Consider the following 9717-nt stretch of genomic DNA (forward strand, 5'->3'; position numbering starts at 1 on the left):
GTTAAAGTAGGCTGAACAAAACAAATGCCTACACAGAGGAGCACTGATACTCAGGGATAAGGAACAAAATGTGGCCAGAGGTCTATTTATGCCTGACTCAGAGCAGGATTTGGGAAAAAGGAAGCAGGAAAAGGACACAGGAGGTGATCTTGTCCTGGAGGCTGGGAAGGGGCTGTGGCAGCCACTCTACTGCCAGCAGCCCTTTGTGATGAGGAGGCCACACCTGTGTGATGTGCCATGAGCCCTCCTGACACATCTCACACTGCACTCAAGGACTCAGTAGCCTGAGAGCTGCATTGCGATTCAGAAGATGGAAAATTTTCTCTCTCTGATGAATAGCATCATTGATCCATGGATGAGCCCCAGCTCCATGGACATAGCAATGGACATGACCATTGGCTTTATGTGTGGAGTTGGGCTCTTTTTCCTACTTATCCCCTTCCTGAAGGAGTACCCAGTGTCGCCAGCATCTGAGAATGAATGGGACTAACCACAGGTGAGGAGAGCCTTGGTTTATACACAATGGGGCAGCAGTCTGTTGTTCATGGCTGTTGCTTTCACATTTTCTAGGAACACTGGTTTAGTGACAATTTTTGTATTTAAAAAAAAAACAGTAACATAAGAATATAATGTTTTGTTTTAGTCTCAGGTATGAGATATGTGGCTGCTTCAAAATGTTCACAGCAGCTGAGTATGAATTGCCTCATGTTCAAGACAGGGAATGATTTTGCTAGCAGATGATAGTTTGTTCTGGTAACTTTGGGAATTCTTGGGATATTTCAGAGAATACATAAATGCTAGTTCCCTGGAAGACATGGTGGGTTGTCCTTTGATCTTGGTTTTTATCGCTTGCTTCTGTTTGAGCTTTGATCAGTAGTTATATGCATAGAAGACAGAAAAAAACAAAATAAGATATATTGACAGAGAAGATGAAATATCCCCAAGGCACTCACCACCCCCCCAATCAGCAGACAGTACACTTATAATATCGACTCTCCATTTCCCCTGTATGCTTTTCTCCCCACTCCTAACAACAGTTAGGGGATAGAATGAGTGGACGAAAAGGTTAGAGAAGTTTGGAAGAAAGACGAACATATAAAGTAGCTTAGGTCTAGCTACAGACAGTAAGTGGAAATCTCTAGAAAGAGTCTGGAGGGATTGACAGGCAGGGCAGAGTGGAGAGTGGTCCTGAGGTGTCTACATGAAGCTCACAGACCATCAGTCCATGATGGCAGAGAGGCCAGTAAGGATCAGTGAGGCTCCATGGACATACATTTCTGAGTTGGTGGGGACACAGGAGAAGCTCAGAGGAGATCATCTGTCCTCTGTTCAGGTGCTTGCTTTTGTCTGTGCTGAGCTGATATGAAAAAGGTGATGAGAACATGAGCCTCAGATCAGGACTTGAGTCTCCTCTGCTCTGAGGAAGCAGGTATCACCTGACAGCCCAGAGGCAACTGCAGAGCTCAGCCTTGGGTAGGATCTTGTCTGAGAAACATTGACTGAGGACATCTGTGGTAACTGTGGCATAGACAGTGCCTTCTCCTGTTTTTTCCAACAAGGTGACAAGGGAAATGTGTTTATACACAGTATAAGTGAGTGGAGGATGGATGAGAGAACACCTCCTAGAAAATGCAGATTTCATGTATTTGAGGACCATAGAGAGCAGGAAGCTTGTCTACCAGAAAAAGGAAGAAAGGTCTCCAGCTCATTTGTGTTGTTTCTAACTGGCAGGATGTGAAGAGGTGGCAGAGGAAGACCAGTAAGAAAACTGCTACTGGAAAAGGTAGGCTTCTGCTTTCCTGTGGAGAGAAATTTCCTCTGGCCTAGCCTTTAATGAAGAGGACATGGTATATAAGTAAAAAAGTGGGGGCATGTTGAAATGAAATTAGAATTATGGAATCCCCAGGTATTGGGATGGAAAGGAGCTGTGGTTGGCCTGGGATGGTTGCTACACATGGGAGTGTTGTTCAAGGCACTGGAGTGATGCTGTGACCCTGGATCAGGCGGAGGACCCAGGTTCACCTGACAGCAGGTAGCTTCAATCTCTCAAGTGCATTTCTCTTCCGGATCCTGGGCCAATACCATGTTGTAATTGGTATTATAAAGGTTGAGGTAGGGGAAAGGAAAGTGTACATGGAGAGATGAGGCCCTTCCATTCCACTTGCTCATGTTCAGTGTTCGGTCCTTGCACTAAGGTGCTTGAGCATTAGAGTCCTAGCATGCGGAGTCACAAGTGGATGCCTCACCCCTGTGTGTTCTCATTCTTCATCCTGATCCTACTTAACTATCTCCAGGTTGTACAGATGGAGAAAAAATTGCAGAAGAGACCAAGACACCATCACAACCTACGGAAATGTAAGAAATCTTTGTCTAATCGAATTTTCATGCTAGGATGTGGGCTCAGGGTCTGGGCATCTTCATTCTGGATATGCTATGCTGGAAGGGATTTGAAGGCATCTTTGTAGGATGTGAGACTAAGGGGCATAGGATATGTAGCCGATGGGGGTGCCAAATTTACACAGACGGATGGGCCTCTTGATCCTCTGATTGGGGCTGATGCTTTTGCCTCCTGTCTTTTGCAGCCCCAATAAGCAACATTACAACAATCATAGTCGATTTTTCTGGGGTACATACTCTATTAACTCTGAATCAGTTGTGGCTACTGTCCATGAGCTCAGAAGCTCTTCCTTGGAAAACATAAATCTGTGAGGTTTATTGATGCCAGTGGCCTGACGAAGCTCCATCCCAGGCTAAAGGACTTCCACAGCATTCCCAGTATCAGCCATTACCTCACCACCATGTGACACCAAACTTGGTAGATGAGAAACAAATCCAAGAAAAGAAAATCCTCACAAGATCTACCCCAAAATAAACACCTCTTTGTTTCAAAAGTAGGACCTATGTGGTGCCATATCCCACCACCGAGAGAAGGATACAGGCATCCCTACCAGCTAGAAGCCTGCCTGGGAAACATGGACCATATTCAAAATAAACCAAAGGTTATGTTGACGAAAAACATCAAAAAGCTATTAGCAAGCCCACTGACAATTTGCCTAGGGGCACCCCGCATTCTAAAACTATGAGTCCAACCACCATCCATCCTGAGCATTGCAGGAGGCTCCAGCTCCATAAGGACCCACAGAATAACGAAAAGACAACTAGAGTCAGAGAACAACAAGGAACCCCATTCAGATTCCTCCCCTACAGGAAACCGACCCAGGTACAGGAACATTTCCCACCTAACACTGTTCATTATTGCAAGAACAGGCCTCAACTCTCCCAGTCTGCCCAGCCCTCCATCTTTAAAGCCAAACCCTACAAATGCAGCAAATGGAAGGAGTCTGTGCCTACAGGGCTGCCCTTACAGAAGGACAATACAAAATCTGATGTGCATAACACCATCAAGAAGGACCTTGGTGTGGGGGCACAAAAGGTGCCTGGCACTGCAAGCAGCAGCCCTGGGAAGGAGGTGAGACCCAAGAAACCTGCACTGAGGACAGAGAAGGTGTCTCCATGAAACCTACTGAGCACTATTCCCTGCCTGAGGCAAAGAGAGCATCAAATTTCACAGAGCTTCCAGTGGTAGCTCCATAAAGCTCAAGGATACAGCCAAGTCTAGGATAGCAGAAAAAGGAGAGGCTATTCTAAAAGCTGCTCTCGGGAAGAACACCTTAAGCAATGATTTACCAGAAAGAAACCTCAGCAAAAAAGACAGTGGTCAAGGGGATTCTTTAAGGATTGATCAACCCACACCAGCTGCTGAGCAAACAAAAGGCTTAACCATTAAAATGGTCATCTACAGAATGATAGCTGCACTGAAATCCCTTGTGGATGTTCTGTTCCAGAACTTGGAGGACAGTGAAGGGGACACATCAGAGGTGTGAAGTGGAATCACTGAAACACAAGCTGATATCCCACTCTTCTGAGAGTCTGTTTGACACAAACTATAGCAGACCAGCAAGCAGGAGGAGCTATGGCCATTCCAGCCCTGAGATGCATAGCTATTCTTTCACATATAGAGGAATTGGAGACAAACTGTAGTCAGGGATTAAAGCCAAAGAGCCTGTGACCCATATATAAACCAAGAGAAGAGAGGGATGTGCTTTGACCAGCTCCACATGCCCAAGGGGAAAGAACTTCCATGTGAGTACAGGAGAATTGGAGCCAAGCAGGAGCCAGGTCTTGCTGCCCAGCAAGCTTCTGACTCTAGGTTTTGGGATAGAAAGGAGCTGTGGTTGGCCTGGGATGGGTGCTAACCATGAGAGTGTTTTTCAAGGCACTGGAGTGATGCTGTGACCATGGATGGGGGGACACAAGTTCACCTGACAGCAGGTAGCTTCAATCTCTCAACTGCAATTCTCTTTCATATCCTGTGGCCATTCCAATGTTGTAAGTGGAAATTTAAATTTTTAGGTAGGGGTAAGAAAAGTGTACATGGAGAGATGAGGCCCTCCATTCCCCTTGCTCAGGTTCAGTGCTCTGTCCTTGTGCTATGGTGCTTGAGCACTAGAGTCCTAGCATGCAGAGTAACAAGAGGATGCCTCACTCCTGTGTGTTCTCATTCCGAATCCTGATACTATTTAACTATGTCCAGGTTGTACAGATGGAGGAAAAATTGCAGAAGAGACCAAGACAACATCACAACCTATGGAAATGTAAGAAATCTTTGTCTAATCGAATTTTCATACCAGGATGTGGGCTCAGGTTCTGGGCATCTTCATTCTGGATATGCTATGCAGGGTGGGATTTGAAGGCATCTTTGTAGGATTTGAGACTAAGGGGCATAGGATATGTAGGAGATGGAGGTGCCAAATTTACACAGATGGATGGGCCTCTTGATCCTCTGATTGGGGCTTATGCTTTTGCCTCCTGTCTTTTGCAGCCCCAACAAGGCAATGGTACAACAATCTTATTTGATTTTTATGGGGTACATTCTCTATTAACTCTGAATCAGTTGTGGCTACTGCCCATGAGCTCAGAAGCCCGTCCTTGGGAAAACATAAATCTGTGAGTTTTATTGATGCCAGTGGCCTGACGAAGCTTCATCCCAGGCTAAAGGACTTCCACAGCATTCCCAGTATCAGCCATTACCTCACCACCGTGTGATACCAAACTTGGTAGATGGGAAACAAGTCCAAGAAAACAAAATCCTCACAAGATCTACTCCAAAACAAACACCTCCTTGTTTCAAAAGTAGGACCTCTGTGGTGCCATATCCCACCACTGAGAGAAGGATACAGGCATCCCTATGAGCTGGAAGCCTGCCTGAGAAACATGGACCATATTTAAAAGAAACCAAAGGTTATGATGACGAAAAACATCAAAAAGCTATTAGCAAGCCCACTGACAACTTGTCCAGGGGCACCCTGCATTCTAAAGCTATCAGTCCAACCACCATCCATTCTGAGCATTGCAGGAGGCTCCAGCTCCATAAGGACCCACAGAATAACGAAAAGACAACTAGAGTCAGAGAACAACAAGGCACCCCATTCAGATTCCTCCCCTATAGGAAACCGAACCAGGTACAGGAATATTTCCCAGCAAACACTGTTCATTATTGCAAGAATAGGCCTCAACTCTCCCAGCCTGCCCAGCCCTCCATCTTTAAAGCCAAACCCTACAAATGCAGCAAATGGAAGGAGTCTGTGCCTATAGGGCTGCCCTTACAGAAGGACAATACAAAATCTGATGTGCATAACACCATCAAGAAGGACCTTGGTGTAGGGGCACAAAAGGTGCCTGGCACTGCAAGCAGCAGCCCTGGGAAGGAGGTGAGACCCAAGAAACCTGCACTGAGGACAGAGAAGGTGTCCTCCAAGAAACCTACTGAGCACTATTCCCTGCCTGAGGCAAAGAGAGCATCAAATTTCACAGAGCTTCCAGTGGTAGCTCCATAAAGCTCAAGGATACAGCCAAGTCTAGGATAGCAGAAAAAGGAGAGGCTACTTCTAAAAGCTGCTCTTGGGAAGAACACCTTAAGCAATGATTTACCAGAAAGAAACCTCAGCAAAAAAGACAGTGGTCAAGGGGATTCTTTAAGGATTGATCAACCCACACCAGCTGCTGAGCAAACAAAAGGCTTAACAATTAAAATGGTCATCTACAGAATGATAGCTGCACTGAAATCCCTTGTGGATGTTCTGTTCCAGAACTTGGAGGACAGTGAAGGGGACACATCAGAGGTGTGAAGTGGAATCACTGAAACACAAGCTGATATCCCACTCTTCTGAGAGTCTGTTTGACACAAACTATAGCAGACCAGCAAGCAGGAGGAGCTATGGCCATTCCAGCCCTGAGATGCATAGCTATTCTTTCACATATAGAGGAATGGGAGACAAACTGTAGTCAGGGATTAAAGCCAAAGAGCCTGTGACCCATATATGAACCAAGAGAAGAGAGGGATGTGCTTTGACCAGCTCCACATGCCCAAGGGGAAAGAACTTCCATGTAGTACAGGAGAATTGGAGCCAAGCAGGAGCCAGGTCTTGTTGCCCAGCAAGCCTCTGACTCTAGGTTTTGGGATAGAAAGGAGCTGTGGTTGGCCTGGGATGGGTGCTACACATGAGAGTGTTTTTCAAGGCACTGGAGTGATGCCCTCACCCTGGAGGGGGGACACAATTTCACCTGACAGCAGGTAGCTTCAATCTCTCAACTGCAATTCTCTTTCATATCCTGTACAAATCAATCTTAGTGGAGTTTTCTGGGGTACATTGTCTATTATCTCTCAATCAGTTGTGGATACTGATCATGAGCTCAGAAGCCCTTCCTTGAAAAAACATACATCTGTGAGGTTTATTGACACCTCTGGCCCTGACAAAGCTCCATTCCAGGCTAAAGGACTTCCACAGCATTCCTGACATCAGCCATTACCTCACCAACTTGTGACACCAAACCTGGTAGGTGAGAAAAAGTACAAGAAAACAAAATCCTCCCAAGATCTACCACAAAACAAAAACCTCCTTGTTTCAAAAGTAGGGCTTATGTAGTGTCATGTCTTACCAGTGAGAAAGGGATACAGGCATGGCTACCAGATGGAGGCCTACCTGGGAAACATGGACTGTATTCAAAAGACACCAAAGGTTATGATGAGCAAAAACATCAAAAAGCTATTATCAAACCCACTGAGAACTTGCCCTGGGTATCATGTATTCTAAAGGTAGCGGGCCAGCCACCATCCATCCTGAGCATGGCCGGAGAATTCAGCACCACAAGGAGCCAGAAAATAACCAAAATGCAACAAATATGGAAGAACAACAAGGAAACATATTCAGATTCCTCCACTTCATGAAACCAACCCAGGTTCAGGGACATTTCTCATCATACACTGTTCCTTATTGCAAGAACAGGCATCAACTCTCCCAGCCTGCCCAGCCCTCCATCTTTAAAGCCAAACCCTACAAATGCAGCAAGTGGAAGGGGTATGTGCCTACAGGGCTGCCCTTAAAAAGGACATAGAAAAATCTGATGTGTATAACACCATCAAGAAGGACCTTCCTGTTGGGGCACAAAAGTTGCCTGGCGCTGCAAGCAGCAGCCCTGGGAAGGAGCTGAGACCCAGGAAACCTGCACTGAGGACAGAAAAGTTGCCCTACATGAAACCGGCCTAGCACTATTCCCTGCTTGAGGCAAAGACCAAAATTAAGCCAGCATCACACATCACAGAGCTTCCACTGAAACACAGGAGACCCAATCTCCAGATGCTTGTGGCAAGGGATCTGACCACACCCAGAGTTCCAGCCTCAAACCTCCCCCAGGTTGTGTATCCTGCCTCACCCATCTGTGATTCCAAGGCTGCCAGGGTCCTGCAAAGGTTGCATCACCAGGATCCAGGAGGGACAAGGATGGAAAGTGCATCAGTTGTGAGGCCAGAGAGAGATGAGTTTATACACTCAACTGCAGAGGCTCAGGAGACCCACAGAGCCCCTCCACCTGCTGCCAGACTCGGGGCCACAAAGTCCCATCCAGATCCATTGCCCAGATACCTGAGTGTTCAGAGACCTACTTCCTACTTCCAGGCAGCAAATCCCCAACAGATCAGGACCATCTGAGGCATTGGAAAAGGCAGTCTGAAGCCAAGTACCAATCCCAAAATGGCCAAGCATGCAACACAGAAGAGCTTTCAGGAGGTGGACTTAAGACATCACCCCAGGGTTATGACAATGGAAGGCCCTGGAGAAAGGGTCCGACCTTCAGCAGGCAAATAAACTATAGTGGAGGTGAAAGAAGAGCCACCTCGTGCATGGAGTCTGGGATCCAGTGAGAGTCACAATGGCAAAAACATCAATATCAGTCCCAGGGTCTTTGGGTCTTTATGGGCCAACAAACTCCAAGCCCATCTACAAATACCTACCTCACAACACATTCAGGACTCAAGTCAGAATATTTTGAGTTCAAACCAGCAGCCAAGGGCCTGGTCTGTGAGTCACCATCCAGTTGGCCCCAGTAGAGTCCACCATGCCAGGGTCAGCCTGCCCTCACAGGACTCTCTGCCCAGCTTCCAGGTTAGTTGGCAAAACACAAGAGTTCCCAGGGCTTATCTGATATCTTCATGAAGAGACAGGAAAGGGTGGAAACTAAAGACATCAGTGTTCCAAAGGATCAAAACAAAGTGATGGATCTCAATGGGTTTCACTCTCATGAAGAGAGGCAGAGCACTCTAAGATCTACAGGCATAAGTCAGGGAGAAAGGAATGTGAGAGTAAGACATTCCATCCAGAGCACCACCGACCTCAAGGATACAGCTAAGACTTGGATACCAGAAAAAGGATAGGCTATGTCTAAGACCTCTCAGAAGAAAATCCTAAGTAATGCTTTTCAGTGCCGAAACCTTAACACAAAATGCAAGGGACAGCAGGATATTCTAAAGAATTCTAGCTCCCCACCAGCTACTGAGCAGACACAGAAGGTTGTAACAACAAAAGAGTCCATCTACCATATGCTAGGTGAAATTACATGCCTAGTGAATATTCTGTTCCAGATCTTAGAGAACACTGAAGGGAAGGAATCAAAGGTAAAAGAGTGGTGTAAGTGGAATCACTGAGATCCAAGCTAGGTGCCTCATCCCAAACCTCTGAGGGTCTGTATAACACACACCATAACAGAGCAGCAAGCAGGATGAGCTGTGGCCTTGCCAGCCCAGAGGAGCACAACCGTCCATTTACATACATGAGAAGTAGAGACAAAGTGCACTCAGGAGATGATATCCAGAGAGCCTGTGAACAACATCCAAAGCAAGTGAAGAAAGAAATGGGCTTTAAGCTGTTACCTACTCCCAAAGGGAATGAACATCTATGTAGGTACAGGGTAACTGGAGACAAGCACAAGCCAGGCCTTGAAGTCCAGAGAGCCTGTACACCTGGCAAAATTAGGATCAAGTTTGGATTAGGGCACTGTCCACATAGAAGTACTGATGGGCAGCACCATTCCATCAGATACACACAAATTGGAGAGAAAGAGGAGCCTGGTTTTACCCATAAAGCCTTTGACCCACATCAAAGTTCAATGAAAGGAATGGGTGGTGGCTGCCCTATAAGTTCCAAAGAGAACCATCCAGTCAAGATCAAGGAGAACTGGAATCCACTGGCACTCAGGTGTTGCTGGCCAGAGAGACTCTGACATCCAGTAGACCAGAATAGGTCAAGGAGCAGGTGGCTCAGGCCACCCATGCCTCCACACACCAGGAGGTTCTAAAAGATGTCCCATCTGCCCAGTCATCGT

The 9717-nt window shown here is 46.5% G+C and overlaps 1 pseudogene; it reads left to right on the top strand.

Annotated features, from left to right (window-relative positions):
• Gm20789 (predicted gene, 20789) lies at positions 284-9717 on the top strand (annotated as a pseudogene).

This window comes from Mus musculus, chromosome 13 (genome assembly GCF_000001635.26).
Source record: "Mus musculus strain C57BL/6J chromosome 13, GRCm38.p6 C57BL/6J".
NCBI lineage: Eukaryota > Metazoa > Chordata > Mammalia > Rodentia > Muridae > Mus > Mus musculus.